Source organism: Eucalyptus grandis, chromosome 8 (assembly GCF_016545825.1).
Source record: "Eucalyptus grandis isolate ANBG69807.140 chromosome 8, ASM1654582v1, whole genome shotgun sequence".
NCBI lineage: Eukaryota > Viridiplantae > Streptophyta > Magnoliopsida > Myrtales > Myrtaceae > Eucalyptus > Eucalyptus grandis.
The window spans coordinates 9,601,400-9,618,714 of NC_052619.1; positions in this window are offsets into that span (position 1 = coordinate 9,601,400).

Genomic DNA, 17,315 nt, shown 5'->3' on the forward strand with positions numbered 1-17,315 from the left:
AAAAAGAAGAAAACATTCAAGAAATATTAGAAATATATATAAAAAAAAATGTACTTGTCAATGTCGGCCGTGTCACATAGAACGGCTAATATCCATGTTAATGATTTTCAGTGTAGATTGACCAAATGAATTGATTTGGTACCAATATGAAGATGTTTATAACTAAATTGACCTAATTGAAATGTTTAGGATTAAATTAGTACAAATGTCATAAGTTTAAAACCTTTTGGATACTTTTCCCCATAGAAAGCAATGGAGGTATCAATGTGTGTGAATATGACTGCTAAATAGACCAATTAGGTGTGTTTTGTAACGTTTTTGTTCAAAAATTGTTCAAGGAAACAAAAATAGAAAAAACTATTTCTATTCCGGGGAACAATTTTGTTACGTAAGAATGTGTTTAGTAAACTCGTTCCTAAAATAAAAAAAAGAACAGAAACATTTTTGGTAAATTTATATTCTTTTTTTGTTTCTTTTAATTTTTAAATATTTTTTTTTATTTTTATTTTATTTTTTATTTTTCTTCCTTTTGGCCAACGGCCTCGCCCAGCCACGGTGAGGTTCACTGGCCCCCGGCAAGGCCGAGTGTCGCCTAGCAATGGCCCGGCGAGGCCGAGCCTCGTCGGTGGCTAGGCAAGCCCGAGCTCGCCCAGCCAAGGCGAGGGCAAGCCTCGCCAGGGGCCGGTGATGCTCGGCCTCGCCGTGGGCCAAGGACACTCCGGCGAGGTCATCGGCCCTCGACGGTTGATCGCTGGTCATGGCCGAGGCCGGTGACCGGCCAAAGAGAAAAGAAGAATAAAATTAAAAAAAAAATAGGAAAGAGAAAAATTGTTTCTTGGAAGTATTCTAGAAATAAGAAACAAGTTTTTTTTTTTTTTTTGTTTCTTGTTTCTGTTCCAAATTTATTCCCGGGAACAAAAAAATTGATTTGGAACAAAAACGCAAACAAACGCATTTCTGTTCTTTTTTTGTTCCCCGGAACATAAAAACACAAATTGTGTTCATGAACAGAAAAAAGAACACAAACAAACAGCCCCTTCAACTAGAAGGAAAATTATGCTTGTGTTTGTGGTTTCTAGAATGGGAAATTCGCAACAAAAAGGGAAAAAAAAATATTTTAACCAGTTACTATATTACTATTTTAAAAAAAAAATGAACATGTGCAATTAAGACGTCATTGGATGCCTATATGACCTCCTAGCATAGCCTTAAACAAAGAGTTTAAGTAATCAAATATTAATGTTTCTGATGATTATTTTGACACGAAATGTGGAAGAAATAAATCAAAGAAGAGTTCTTTACATGTATTTATAGTATAATGTATGGACAATGAAAGGAAATAATGAAAGATACAGTATCAATTGTGTCGCGACCCAATTTTCGCGGGTTCATCACCTAAAACTAGGTTAATGGATTATTAAGTCTTTAAGCTTAACTCGAGCTCTCCCAAGCCCATACCAATTCGCGACTTAGGTTTTAATTTTTAACATGCAAATGATTTTCAATCAAGAGTCGCCACTAATCTATTTTTGGTGGGTCGATTAGAAACCCAAGTAAAGTAACGGGAGATTTACTTTATTCCTACAAACCAGAGATTTATGATTTTGGAGACTTTGTTACACTAGACTATCCTAGTGCCTTTTCGGTACCTTTTATTTCATTTTCAAAAAAATGTTTGGCAATTGAATTGATTTTAATTTAACTTCCTAACATGTGAGGTGATCATACATGTGCGCATACCATCAATTTAACACTCAAGAAAGCAATTAATTAATGCAAAACATACTTCGAAGCAACGAAAGCATCTGCATTATTAAATTAGAATTCACATCAACCATCCTAGATATGATTTCTAATTAACACGCAATTTTAATTTTTGTTTTCGCTTTTCTTAATGAAAATCATGCGATGCATGTTAATAATCTAATATGACATGGCAAAGACGACCTAAACTATATGACATGAAGAAATGCAATAATTAAATGCAATCTAAATGACCTAATTTTAATGACATGCAATGCGATGCAATGACATACAAAATTATTTAAACTAAGATAACATGCAGCATATAATTTAGTATGCGAGTTATATGTCATACAACATTTATTAAATGACTTAGTCTAATGACGAGAAAGTTTTAATTAAATGAACCTAATAAAAACTAAGTGACGTGCATTTGATATTTCTATTTAAAAATGCAAAAATGATCTAGCTAGATTAAAATTCTATCTAATTTAAACTAAGGACCAAGTCACATTAAATCCTAATTTAAACTAAGATATTATCTTAATCTAACATGCAATTTATTTATTTTTGGTAAAGAACATGCAATTTATTTAATATGCGATGCTGTGCAAAAAATGCCATAATTCAACATGATATATGCATGATGATTTTTTGTGTTTTTATATTAATTTCGAAATTAAAATTTCACATGCAATTCAAATAATGATAAAACTAACAACCTAAATGAATGCACTTTTTTTTTTTTTTTTTATATTTTTCTAAATTCGGAATAAAATCCATATTCTAGATATGCAAGATAACGAGAAATATTCTAAAAAACAAACTGAATCCTAATTCAAATATTTTTAGATTTTTTTAGTAGTTTAAAAAAAAAACAAGCAATTATCAACTAAACATTAAATCTAAACAATCAAGATAGTCAATCAAATAAATGATTAAAATAATCGGAAAAACAACATGTTGTCTCACATGTCAAATTAACAATTATCATAACCCTAATTATCACAACAAAAAGATTAAAATAATTAAAAATCTGATCCGAATTCTTACGGATCAAATTAATAATTATATTGATTCAACAATTAAAGTACTATCAACAAATTCCAAGAATTAAAATAATTAGAAAAATGACCCGACATCTTACGGATCAAATTAATAATTATAATAATTATGGGGAAGACCGGATAATGCCAAGACTCATAAAGTGAACATTGGGATCCAATTAAATAACTAAACTAAAGAATATAAACAAAATAAAGTAAATAAAAAGAAAATAAAACTACCTAATTTCTTTTTCTTTTCCTTTTATTTTTCTTTTCCTGCTTTCTTCACCCACGGCTTGCTCGTGCGGCTGATCTTCGGGCAGCGGGTTCTGATCGTCAAGGGCGTCGCAATCGGAGCTCCGGGCTGGCGAGGGGAATCGGCGGCGGCTTCGCGGACAGGGGCGTCGGATCGCTGGGAGGTCGAGCAAAGGCAGAGGCAGCAGCGACGGGTTCGGGGCCTGCTGGCGTCGAGCGGACCACCGGGTCTGCAGCAGCGACTGGTCACGGACCGGCGCGGAGGTGCGGGCTACAGGGGACGCTGGGCCATCGGACGGGCGTATGGTGGCTCAGGCTCCAGATCTGGAGCGGTGCTGCGAGCAGGGGCGCTGGGTCGTGCGGCGGTGGCGTCTGCGGAGCTGCGAGCAGAGATGAAAGGCAGGGGCACCCTGGCCCGGTGACGCTGCAACAGAGGGCGGAACAGCCCGGGCGTCGCGGATCGACACGGCGACGGCTTCGTCGGGCTGCCGGTGTCGCGGCTTGCGCGGGCGGCAGGGACCAGCGCGGCTTCAGCAGAAGACGGCGAAGGAGATAGGCACTGGAGCAGCAGCACAACGAACAGGGCAGGTGACGTCGGGTCGTCGGGGCAAGGGCGAAGCGGCGCGGGTCGGCAGGACGTCGGGGGAACGAGCAGCGCGGGTCTGCCTGGCTTCGGGCGGAGCAGCAGCAGCGGGTCGGCTTGAGCGGCGCGGGTCCGCCTGGCTTGCGACCTGGGTCGCTGATCGGAGGTCACGGCGGTCGGATGGGCGGCGGCGGTGCACGGGCGGTCGGTGCAAATGGTGCGGCAGTGAAGGAGTCGGACACCAGGGATGTCTTGCTGAAGAAGATGAACAGGAACAATTTTCCTTATTTTTTACTTTTTCCTTTTCTTCTCTCCTCTGCAGCCGCACACTCTCCTCTGCCTTCGTACTCTCTCTCTTTCTTTTCTTTTTTCTTCTTTTTTATTTCGAAAACCTTCAAAAACCGAGAAAAGAACCCCCTTTCTCTCCCCGTACACGATTGTTTTTATAGGTAAAAATAGGTAATTTTCGTAGAATATTTTATTTCGTTTTTTCAATATGCACGAAGATAATCTATAACCTCCCGATCACCCAAATATTTTATTCTCCTTATCTCCTAAATATTTTATACTGATTTTTTTTAAGATAAGATCATAACCTAATTTTCTTAAATTCCAAAAAATCCTCATTTCAAAAAATATTATCCTCCAATTTCATCATCTATTGATAAAAATAAGATTATAATGCGATTTTTTTAATTTCCAAAAATCATCATAATATCGCATCAAATCTTAATTTTTCACAAGATAATTAATTAAACATAACGACGGGCTTGGGTTAATTTTCTCATTTCGTGGGCCTAGCCCAGCCTACTAATTTAAAACTCAAAACCACTAATTTGACCCATCCACCAATCGGTTTAGTAAATAAATGTAAATTAAAAAAAATGCACCTAAATCTATATGCTATGCAATTAATATTTTTTTCAAGGATAAAATTAATCCCTAATTTTTAAGGCGATAAATGACTAAATGAGTCGCCAAAATTTAGGTGTCAACAAATTGTGATCACAAATTGATTCAATCAATAAACCCAAATCCTAGATGGTATCTTTGATATCAAGGCATATCTTCATCATTTTTATCTTTCAGGTTCATAAAAGAAAGTCTTTTATTTATATTTTTTTTTTTGTTGCATGTTATGAGGTCCATCATCAATGAGGATCGATTGAAAAGAGGCATTTCGATTTAGAAGCTGATTAGCGGGATCTATCAATGAAATTTGTTGTATTATATGGAAATTCTATTTCAATCTCTGCAATTATACTTAACAATATCTATTAACTTGAGAAAAACTATGGTAAGGGATAATTACAACTATTTAAGAGCATGTCAGTTTCGCTAAAAAGAATTTCTACGAAAACATTTTTCAAAATTCCAATATATATAGTTTTAATTCCACATGTTGAGAGATGGAAGATATTATGAAGCAAGCAAAAACATTTTCTTTCATTTGATAGATTGTAATATTAAAGTTGACAATGAATAAGTAAACATCACTTTGTTTTTGAAAATTCCAATATCGCATCTCTAGTCTTTGCATGTGTTGATTAACAACGAAGCAAGTGGTTTTCAAATTGTGGCGTGTCAGTCCATCACTAGTTGAAAAATTGCAATATTGCTTTCTTTCACATCATCCAAGAAGCAAGAAGCACTTGCTCCTTATTTTCTTTGTATTTTTGCCAAAGGCGACATTATACTAGTTAAAAATAATCTTTCTTTGTTACCAATTTCGCCTTTTGTAAAAAATGAAAAATCTTATACAATAAAGTACAACATCTTTTTCCTTTTCGTCTTCACAATTTAACAAAGCGACACTAATGAAATGTTGGCCTTGAAAATAAAATAGAACGCTAGATGCCTCACTTGAAAGGATTTTGATTCGGTTTAGGGTACAAAACATTCAAAATGATCCTTTTCACGCTATTAAAACCGATTCCTAGAGACTAGAGAGAATAAATTTGCTAAAAGAAGAAGGTCATTTTAAAAAATTGCAGAGAAATTTCTTCCTAATTAATGTGAAAGATATCCATAAATAATTTCGATACCGTGTTTTGTCACCTTAACTACGAGGATTGTAATTTCTACACGATACCCACTTGGCACTCGACCAGCCATGCTTTTCTTAGCTAGATTTTGTTTTATTATAAATCCAAAAGCATATTACTTCAAAAGAAAATTACTAGAATAAACGTTTTTTTTCCCATAATTTTCTCATGTTTACTCAAACCTTCACCGAAGATATCCACTTATTTACAATTTTTTCCCACTTTAGGATACCAAAATCTAACAACAAATATATTATTTTATTTTCTCTTTATTGATACCTAAATTTTACAGTTTTATTTAGAACTTAATCGCATACAATATTAGAAATTAGTCGCTACCAAAAAAAAAAAAAAAAAGAGGAAGCAAAGAGTAAAATAAATAACTTTCATTAAAATGTATCGTGTATGTTTTCTTTAAAATCCATTACACGTAGACATTAGGAGCATCTACATAACTACCACTAATTATTAAATCTAATTTTTTTTATAATTAATTAAAATTTAAAAAACAAAATCGAAAAAAAAGCGGACCGGGCTAGGCCCAGTCCTTTCCAATTCTCCTCTCCATTGTATCTTTTGCCGCCTGGGCCCAAGCCCAGCCCGCATGCTGGTCTTCTTCCTCCTCGTGTTGGTCACGCTCTGCAAAACAGATGGGTACAGGTCAGAGAGAGGACAGGGCGAGCGTCGCGTGAGACGTTCGGTCGTGGGGGCAGCGGCAGCTGGCACGGCAGGAGGCCATGCGCGCCGGTGCTTAAAAGTGTGAAAGGGATTGGTTTTTAGGGGGGGTCACGGAGAGAGAGCGCGCTAGAGACAGAGAGGGAGAGAGCTTGAGGGAGGCCGGGGGTAGAAACGGAGAGTGACCGGGAACAGGGAGACCTGGAATCCACCTTAGCCACCCCCGACGCGAGGTTTTCCCTCCTAGCCGGAACCAACAAGCCACGGCTTATTTCAAGTTTTTCCGGTGAGTTTTCCGGTTTTTGGTTCAATCCGTGTAGATTTCCTAAGGATCCCGGCTCGGGGGCGTGCAAGGCGACTGGACGTAGTCCGATCTATCGATCTCGCCCATCGTTCGCCACCCCCTGAGTCAGGTAGGAAACCCCGCCGACCTTTTTTTGGTGCCCCGCTCTTGTCCTGTTCTCTCACATTTTTTACATGGGTTATTGAAACGGGGCGTGCGTTTCTAGTTCGCTTATGCTGTCTTTTGTTGATGTTGAGCATTCTCTGCCATTCTTGTTAAGTTTTGATCTAGTTTCAAGTCTTATTCTTGTCCGTGGCTGTCTTGAGCCGACGGACCTAGGTTTGATAAAATGCCCTTGAGGCGCTTCTGGTAAAATAGCCACTACCTTTGCTGTATTCAAAGCTCGTGTATCATTGTTTTGATTGGCAAGTTTTAGTGGCGGCGTTTCTCCAAGAGAGATCCTGGCAATGGTGTTGTTCTCGGCAAAGAAGAGAACGTAGAAAAGAGGAGTTTTGATGAGGAAGGAAACAACGCCCGGAAAAATTAAATAAAGAATAGAAACATTAAATAAAATAAAATAAACAAACAAAGAGTAATGAAAAGGGAGATAACATTAATCCGTAAGCCATCTCGATCGTTGTGTGGGTTGGATGGACTTTGGGACATTCTGTTTCATTTTCGTAGACTAACATTCGTCTTCGTTTCGTCCATTTTCATGTTCGTTTTGCCAAGGTCCGAACTTGTGGCCGCATGTTGAACCTTACATCCATCTTGCGTTTTACATTTTATATTTATTTGAGATTGTTGGATAGTGGCGCATCCTGTTCTCGGCTTGGGATAAAAAAGATATAGTGGTTTGACGTTGTGAGGTTGGGACTGAATTCATGGGAACTTCTGAGTTTAATGGAAGCTTCATGCGTGCGGAGGACTCACGAAGAAGAAGAAGAAGAGAAGAAGAAGGAAAGAAAAGATTAAAAGAAAAAGCCAAAAAAAAAAAAAAAAAGTACAGAAAAAGTAAAAAGAAAAAAAAATAAGGGAAAAAGAAAGCAAAAGTTGATTTAGGGAAAAGACGAAACATGGAAGAAGACAAAAGGGTGGTGAATAAAAGAAAATTACGAAAATCATTAAAAAAAAAGAAAAAATTTTATTTTTTAGGGTCGGGTCCAGGTCATTGGATCGGGTCGACGGGCCAGATTGGGTTTACCCAGTTAGGACCCCTTTTCTCGAATATAATATTAAATACGAAATATTTATAAAAAAATCATAACAAAAAATCAAAAATTAAAAAAATTGAAAAAAATTGAAAAAATTCGAAAATTCGAAAAAAAGTAAAAAAAAATTCAGAAAATTCGGAATGTCATTTGAAAAATTTTAAAAACAAACTTTCTAATCTGTTTTCTTAAAAAATGGAAGTTTCTTAACTCTAAAGTGTGTTAAAATTTGAGTAAGCCCTTAGGGCTTTACCTTAGGGTTTCAATTGTCTTCAAAGACAATTACTCTTGTTGGCATGCTTTGACCCCTTTAATCTAGTTAAGATTAGCATTTATCTTTATATTTGCTCTCCCATGTAATTTATTTAAATGATTTCCTTAGCTGCTAATTGTTATTTTAATGATTGCGCACCGGCATAATCATCTCATAGGTTAGTAGATTGGTCTAAAGTTAATCCAAACTACTTAACAATTTTTTTTAATGAACAAGATTATGTATTGAAATGGTACTAACTGATTAATTAGTGTAATCAAGTCCCCGACCCTAGATTGTCTGGATGCGTAGGAAGTGAGGTATACTCCATGCTTCACTTGGTTTATAGCCAACCCCAAAAGGCTAATGATGACTCTTTATTGCGAAATTCTTAAGAACACTCTAATGTCGTGCAAGATATAGGCTTGGGTGAGTCCGTGCCTAATCATGGATTTTGAGTCCGTCCTTTAGGTAATACCCCTAAATCTATTTTTTTTCCCCGAGAGGTAGGTCACAACTATCTTTTGGCTGGATGATATATTCCTCACTGACAATGACCAAAAATTTCTAGACCTAAAAAAAAAAAAAAAAACAATGGTGGAGAACTGGGACGATCTCCACCTAGAGTTGCTAGAACTGTGCTTGAGACAACTTCTTCTAAAGGACCGGTTCACATTCCGAATCATGTGCTAGAGGTTCGATTACCCATAAATGAAGGAGAAAAGGCAGAAGCTATACTCATTTTCTTAGGTCGGTCCGTGATGGTCATGCACGCATACTATAATTAATTGCATCAGTTTAGGATAACTTAGTAAGAATTGTACTCTTATAATTTGTTTAAATAGCCAATATGTGTGCTTCAAAGAGTAATATCTTTAATAGGGTTTAAAACTCGACAAAAACTGCAATTTTAGTGTTCTCAAAAGCTACTATAGAAACCCTTTACAAGAACATTGTTGATATTTTAATTTGATAGATAGGATCAATCTAAGCGGAAGCGTATGCAGATTCATCTCGCCAACTCCAATCAACATGATGGAAAGCTTAAGAAAATGGACGGCATTGGGAAATTTCAAAAGATGGAAGCAAACTTTAGGCAAAAATAAGAAATTAATTTGCTCATGACACTCTTAATCACGTTGGCCATGCAAGTTTATCGTCATAATTAATTGAAAGATTTAAGGAGATACATGCCCATCAAGATCCGTATGCATGTACGTTGCAAAAATATATATTTATTTTCGTTTGCTACTCTTGTTGATCTTATTAGTGCCCTTACTGTTGATATTACTAGTTTTACCTAAATGAAACCCCTCATTTTAACTTGTTAATCTCTTTTCTTTTGTTGGGGTTTGCAGCAAATTAAATTAAAAATTAGGTCACATATTATTTATTTGTTATAAATGTATGTCATTTTGTGAGATGAGGCAAAAGTTGGTGGGCATGTGAGCGCTAAAACTAGGAGCATTGATAAGCTCCTTTGCGATATCCTTAGTGACGACAATAATATCTATGAATTATGTTTTGCCACCAAAAGTGCCTCACACTTGCAAAATGCCCCAAAATATATGCAATCCAAAAATTTAGTAGTGGAGAAGGGGTTTTGAATATTGATTGCATGGCTAGTCAAGTTTCATATTTTAGATGGTAAAATATAATTTTCTTTTACTTTTCGCCAAAACTTAATATAATATTCCAAATTTTCAAAATAATGAAAAAATTTGTGTATGAATATGTGTATTAATATTTGTATTATGTGAGACTTTCGTGTGTCTAGATTAAGAAGGAAGTCAAAATGCATTTATTGCAAATGATTTGAAAGGAAGTAATTTTTTTTCAAAAAAAAAATCGTCGAAATCTCCTTTTTCACTGCATTAAAGAGTGAGAATTCTTGGCCAAAAAAAAAAAAACCTAGAAAATGGATGAATTGGTCGAGAGAAATTGTCTATTGTCTATATCTTAATCATTGCCCTTTTACCTTTTTTACATGCTTTTATTTTTTGCATAGCCACCCAAAAAGCAAATAATTGCCAGCTATTGACACCTAAATTTTACAATTTTATTTAGGATTTAATTATGTATAAATTTATGGATTAGTCGCCAAAAAAAAAGGTAAATAATAAAATAAAACACTTTCATTAAAATGCATCGTATATATTTTCATTAAAATCTTTATGCGTAGACATTAGGAGTATTTACATAATTATCACTAATTATTAAAATTAAAAATTAAAAAATTTAAAAAAATCGAAAATTAAAATAAAAAAAGAGTAAAAAAAGAAAAGAAAAAAAGAAAAAAAAAAAGAAAGAAAAGTAAAAATTTTCATTAAAAGGTATAAGAAAAATCGAATAGGGCTGAGTAGAGGGTTTTCTTCATGCGTGGGCTCGCCCACCTATCTCTTTTCCTTTTCTCCCTTTTGACTTGGGCCGGCCCATCTATTTTTATTTCAACCCGGCCCGCGTGCAGCTCATCTTCGTCCCCTCATGCCAACCTTCTGCAAAATGAAGGAAAAAGAAGAGAGTACGAGCAGGGAAAACAGGGGATCGCCATGGAGCAGATGGCGGCGTGATCCGCGGGTCGGATCAGTCCGGCTGGCAGGCTGGCGGTGGCAGGGGCCATGCGCGTCTGCCGGTCACCCTTAAAAGAGAGGGGTTCGCTCATTTGTTCTGGGGGGCTCTTTTGGGTTCGAGCTACAGAGAGAGAGATTGGAAGAGCTCAGAGAGAGTTTTAAGCGAGTGAGAGGGAGCCGCGAGAGAGGAGAGGAGTTGAGTTGAGACAGTGAAAGCTGAGACTGAACGACGAGCGAGAGGGAGCCTCGGCTGACCACTTGGCCACACGCGAGCTCCGTCCAACGACCCCTCCTGGTAGAAGTCCTCAAGCCCGAACTAGTAAGCTTCCGTTTTTGCCTTTGTTTGCTGCCCCTCTTGGGTACGCCGGGCTGGGTTTTGTGGCCATTCGACTCACACGAACTCCGGCCCCCGTAGGTCTTTAACTAAGTCGCTGGGCGTTGTTGGATGTTTTTTGAGAATCCTGGCCCCGTTTCGAGTCCCGATTGAGCCGGAAACCCTTCGCTCGATGTCGCACGCCACCCGCTCGATGAAATGCTTCACCGAGATCTAGTTTTGCTTTTGCCCTTTTTGGCCAAAACTGAATGTCCACAGGTTGATTTGTTCAGTTGAGATGTCGTTTTTGTGATTGGCATTCCCCAGGCGTTGGTCGTTCGGTCGTTTCGCTGCCACCTCTCCCGTCATCGTTTACGTTGTTTTGTGTTTCATGCTTTGTGGCCGATAATGGCCGTCCGATGACAAAAGGAAATCGACGGGGAGGTCGGCCGATGAGTGGTGGTCGGGGTGTACGACCGGTGAAGGGTAGTAGCTCGGCGACGGCTTGAGATTTGGACGAGGTTTTTACTAGAAACGTAGGAGCTTGGGTGAGGGCGGGAGCTTGTTGAGGAAGATCGTCGAGGAAGAAGATGGGCACAGGGAAGGGACAAATAAAAAAAAAACACAAAAGAAAAAGCAAGAGAAATAAAAGTACAGCAAAAAGTAAAAAAAAAAAAAAAGAGAGAAAAAGAAAGCAAATGTTGGCTTCCGGTGTGCGAGTCGTCGAGGGGAGGGGGAGGGGAAGTGCAGTAGAAAAGACAAACTAGGGAAAAGACAAAAAATAATTAAAAATTTTAATTAAGAAATATTATTAATATTAAAAAAAGCAAAAAATGTTTTTAAAATAGGTTTTGTCTTTTTTAGGGTAAGTTCGGGTCGTTGGATCGGGCTAGCAGGTCGGATCGGGTTTACCCGGTCCGAACCCGTTTTCCCGAATATAATATTATTAAATATTAAAAATATATTTAAAAAAATAAATAAAAAATAAATAAAAATTCAAATTCGAAAATTCAACAACTTTCAAAGAGCATTAAAAAAAATGCAAAAATTTCAGAAAATATTGAAAATTCGAGTTTTTTTTTAAATTAATGGAAAAAAGAAAAACTAGAAAATTAAGAAAATTAAAAAATTCTCAGAAAATTCCAAAATTCAGAAAATTCTAAAAATTTCAATAGTGATTAGAAAGACACCAAAAAAATAAAAATCAAAAGGTTTTGGAAAATTCAAAAATTCAATTTTTCCAAAAACAAAAATCCAAAAAATTCTAAAAAAATTTTAAAAAATCTTCATAAAGGTTAAAATTAATCTCTTGGTTTATTTTCTCCTAAAAAAAATGAAAGTCTTTCAATTTAGAATTTTGCTCAAGGGATTTTAGTTGTCCTTAAAGATGAATACCCTTTATTGTGCAATTTTGGTATATTAATTTTGGCTTCCCTTTAGTCTAGTTAGAATTAATATTTATCCTTTCTTTGATGTAAAATCTTTGCTCTCCCATGCAATTTATTTAAATTCTTTCATTAGCTGCTAATTGCTATCTTAATTATTGTACACCCATGTGATCACCTCACATGTTAGTGGATATGTATAAACATTAATTTTTTTTTTTTAAATGAACAAGATTAGGTACCGAAAGGGCATAGTTAATTAGTGTAATCAAGTCTCGAACCTAGATTCTCTGGTTGCGTAGAAAGTGAGATATATTCTCATGCCTCACTTGGTTTCATTTGGGGGCCCCACCAACTCCACGTGCATTGCATATATAAACCAAGGCTCATCTCTATTTCTCTTGACTTTGCACTCAACCCTTATCGATTCTTTTCTCCTCAATTATACCGAAGACCATGGAGGGATGCACTTACTCCGATTGTGGGAAGAAGTTCACGAAGGATGGATCGGGCACCACCAAGGTCATCCACTGCAAGCTAGATTCAAATGTGAGCGGTGTGGTGTTGCCTTCAATCTCAGCTCGGAGTTTTAAGAGCACCACGCAGCCTCAAGCCGCAACTACCACAGCGGTCAAGCACCAAGAGCGGTGAGGGTGGTGGAAGCGGCAGTCAAGCCACCAAGAGTGGTGAGGGTAGTGGAAGCGGAGGTGGATCAGCGAAAGAGAAGTGACATCCACTTCTCGTACTTAAATCGGCTAGTAAATAAGTATGGTTAGCCATCATTGATGGTGGCAATCATGGCGGCAATCATGGCGGCATCGATTCGTTAAAAAGTGGTTTCTAAATCGGCCTGGTAAATAAGGCTTGTTGCCATCATTGATGGTGGCAACCACCCGCGGCGACTGATCCTCATTTGGTGCTCCCTTATTTACCTGGCCGATTTAGAAACCACTCTTTAGCGGATGCCGCCATGGTTGCCGCCATCAATGATGGCTGACCATCCTTATTTACTAGCCGATTTAAGTACGAGAAGTGGATGTCACTTCTTTTTCACTAATCTACTTCCACTTCCGCCACCCTCATCGATCTTGGTGGTTTGACTGTTGCTTCCACCACCGCTCTTGATGGCTTAACCGCCACGGTAGTTGCGGCCCGAGGCTGCCTGGTGCTCTTGAAGCTCCGAGCTGAGATTGAAGGCAGCACCACACCGCTCACATTTGAATTTAGCTTGCGGTGGACAGCCTTGGTGTGGTGCCCCAATCCATCTTAGTGAATTTCTTCCCGCAGCCGGATTAAGTGCACGTCTCTATGGTCTTCGGCATAATTGAGGAGAAAAGAATCGACTGAGGGTGTTGAGGGCAGAGTTGAGAAATAGAGAATGAGCCTTGAGAAGGCGAGAGGAAGAGAACGAGATTTATATATGCAATGCACGTGGAGTTGGTGGGCCCCCAAATGAAGGACGCGCAATTCGGTTTTCATATGAGGGTTCACAAACGTTTGAACTGCGAAGGGTGTCATGTCAAAATAAACATTTGCAGATCATATGTCATTTTTTGGGGAGGGAATAATCCAGGAATCTCCGGTAAACACTCATAATGCTCACCTTTTAGGAAGCTTTAAGCCATATGCATGCAAAAGCTGTATTGAGGTGGGCGCACCGCCATATTCCCGTGAAATAAAACCATGGTATGGTCGAAATTAAATTAGGGATGAATGAACCTTTTTAATCATACAAAATGGCATTGCATTATCATCAATGGATATAAAGTGCTTTCGAGGATTATATCAACAAGGAGGAAAGACACATGGGCAGCATCCAATGAGAATAAGCAAACTAATAATATGAAAAAAGGAGATATTTGATCATGCTCATATCACGCATGCAAAGTGAAATGACTTATAAAAAGCAATGGGGTTCATGCCCACCGGAATCAACTCTCATAAGCAAAAAAAGAAAACATATATATGGAGCAAGATGGGACCACTTAGCGTACCTAAAGTCTAGAGTGGCTGGACTTTTTATACTCATTAGCGCAAAGTTTCAACTAAGGTGACAGAAAGCATTTTTAGTTGTCTGTTCTTTGCAACTTACTATTAAAGTAGTTCTCACTGGTTTATCTTGAGCACCAAGGATTGAAGTGGCTTGGATGAGTCGATAATGAATGACCAGATTATTTGCTTGGCTACCAAGAAAGGCTCTTATTTGTCAATTTGACGTAAATTACTCGTTCACACGGAATCAACTCAAACACTGGGAAACTTACAAAATAAAACTGTCTAGATGTGAGGATCTTGATGAGCGTGTATCTCCTTAAATCTTTCAATTAATTATGATGGTAAACTTGCATGGGCCAACGTGATTAAGAGTGTCATGAGCAAATTAATTTATTATTTTTGCCTAAAGTTTGCTTCCATCTTTTGAAATTTCCCAATGCCGTCTATTTTCTTAAGCTTTCCATCATGTTGATTGGAGTTGGCGAGATGAATCTGCATACGCTTCCACTTAGATCAATCCTATCTATCAAATTAAAATATCAGTAATGTTCTTGTAAAGGGTTTCTATAGTAGCTTTTGAGAACACTAAAATTGCAGTTTTTGTTGAGTTTTAAAATCTGTTAAAGATATTTACTCTTTGAAGCACACATATTGGCTGTTTAAACAAATTATAGTAGTGCAATTCTTAATAAATTATCCTAAACTGATGCATTCCTAAGATTCTCTCTGTCTCTGTCTCTCTCTATCTATGTTTTTAGGATTCTCTCGCATGACCTAATCTCTCCCTAATAATAAATGAAGTACCAAACCTAAAATAATTTCCTTAATTAGGAAAAAAAAAACATAAGTTTGTGTCCCGATTTCCCGGACCAATTATCCCTTGTAGTTGAGAATCATATCAAACATAAAATAAAAAAAATAGGAAATGTGCATTTTCAGGTTAATATGCATTTCACATGATAAGTGTGCTTTGTTTAATAAAGACATTTGATCAGCCAAATTAAAAATAATTAGAGCGCACCGTGCCACTATAGTCGGCTATTATTACATGCTGTCGTTAAACCTAATTTTACACGATGTTCATGTAAATGTATAGTGCACGTGTCACTGACAAGATCCCAGAAAACTTTCAATTTGATTAGTACAATTTGTTAATTTAATTATTTTATTTATTCGATGGCTATCGGGGTGAAAAGGGTACAAAATCAATGGTTGTAGCGGTTGGGTCAGGCCATGTGCACTGCCGGAGTTTGTTGGGTTCTTGCAGAACCAAATGTCAATAATAATCACAATGAAGTACATCTGCCATCTTAGCTGTATTTAAGGAAAATATATAATTTTCACCTCTAAAATGACAATTTCTTTTGTAGTAATAATTATTTTTTTGTCTCTTTTTTTGGGGGTCCATAATTACCATTGTGTCGATGGATCATGTTGACCAATTGGCGAAGTGGTGGCATTTCGCATCTTCGTCATCGTATTTCATTATTAGTGTTTGTAGGACATGCATAATGCATTTCCTACAAGATATTGAAAGGGCATGCATAATGCATTTCCTACAAGATATTGAAAGGGCATGCATAATGCATATTAGTTGTAAATAATATTACTAGAAATGTTTCTCAAACTAATGAAATACAAACACAACAGCGAAGATGCGAAATGCAACCCACGTAATTGATGGAACAAATTGCTCAAATAGGCTTTGCGAGTTGCTCAAGTTTTAGATATTTCAAGTCTACTAGAAGTTCAATTCAATTCGACTGCATCGGACTCAATAAAAATCACGTGATCTAGATATTTTTTTTAAGGTTAATATCACGAAAAACCTTAAACCGATATGTTTGTAATAAATTTACCTTGAAAAAAACATTCAAACTGGTACACACATGACAAATTTACATTCCATTAGTTTCGATTAAATTTTATGTCAAATTGCCGAGTTTAATGACACGCAATAGTTTACGAGTGTACTGATTTAGAGTTTTACCCTTCGTTTTTTACATGTGTAATAGTTTATGATTTTTTATAATATTAATCCAATTTAATTGAAACCAATGGAGAGTAAATTTCTCATTAATAGTTTGGGAATTTTTAAAATTAACTTGAGATAAATTTATTATACATCGGTTTAGGATTTTTGGTAATTAAAAATTAATTTGAGATAAATTAATTATAAGTGTATAAGTTTAAGGTTTTTGTGATATCAATCCTCCTTTTTAATCTCGAGAATAAGTTGTACTCTCTTTCTCTCTTTGCTTGTATCGAAATATAATAATCGAGCTTTATTTTGGTGCTAGTATTCTCATACCTAAGTACCATATTCAAAAGTTCTGGTTGTCATCACATTGCCACCATCCTTCGACCAAACATAAAAGAAAAGAGTACATCCAAATTCATCTCAATTCTGTTTTTGTTCCTATGCAAAGGAGGCAATCGCGATTAGAATTGTGGGGCGTTTGAAGAGGGGCATTCGATTAGGGCTTTTTTTTTTTGTGTGGGGGGGTGGTCATCGTGCGAGACTAGTGCAATTAAAAAGTCGATTTCATGATCCTGTTCTGAGTCGCTTTCCATGCGTTTGAAAAGGGAGCATCGATTAGGGCTTCTTCTTTTTTATATAATTTTTTTTTTTGGGTCATCGGGCGAGACTGAGTGCGATAAAGAAGTCGATTTCATGATCCCGTTGTGACTCGGTTTCCATGTGTTCGGTGAATGGATCGATGACAAAGCGATGCCCCTGTTTCTTTTTCACTTACCCATCACGTTTCGGTTCTCAGCTACTAGGACGATAATGATGGCGATAACGACGTTTTTGCGGCCGTTAAGGGGAGCGAGAATGAATGGCGAGCTTTTGGACTTTAACCTATTTTCGATACATTAGACATAAACGGCGAGCTTAGACTATTCAGCGACGATTACATCGAAGGAGGGCACGTAGGGTGACAACGAGAGTGACTT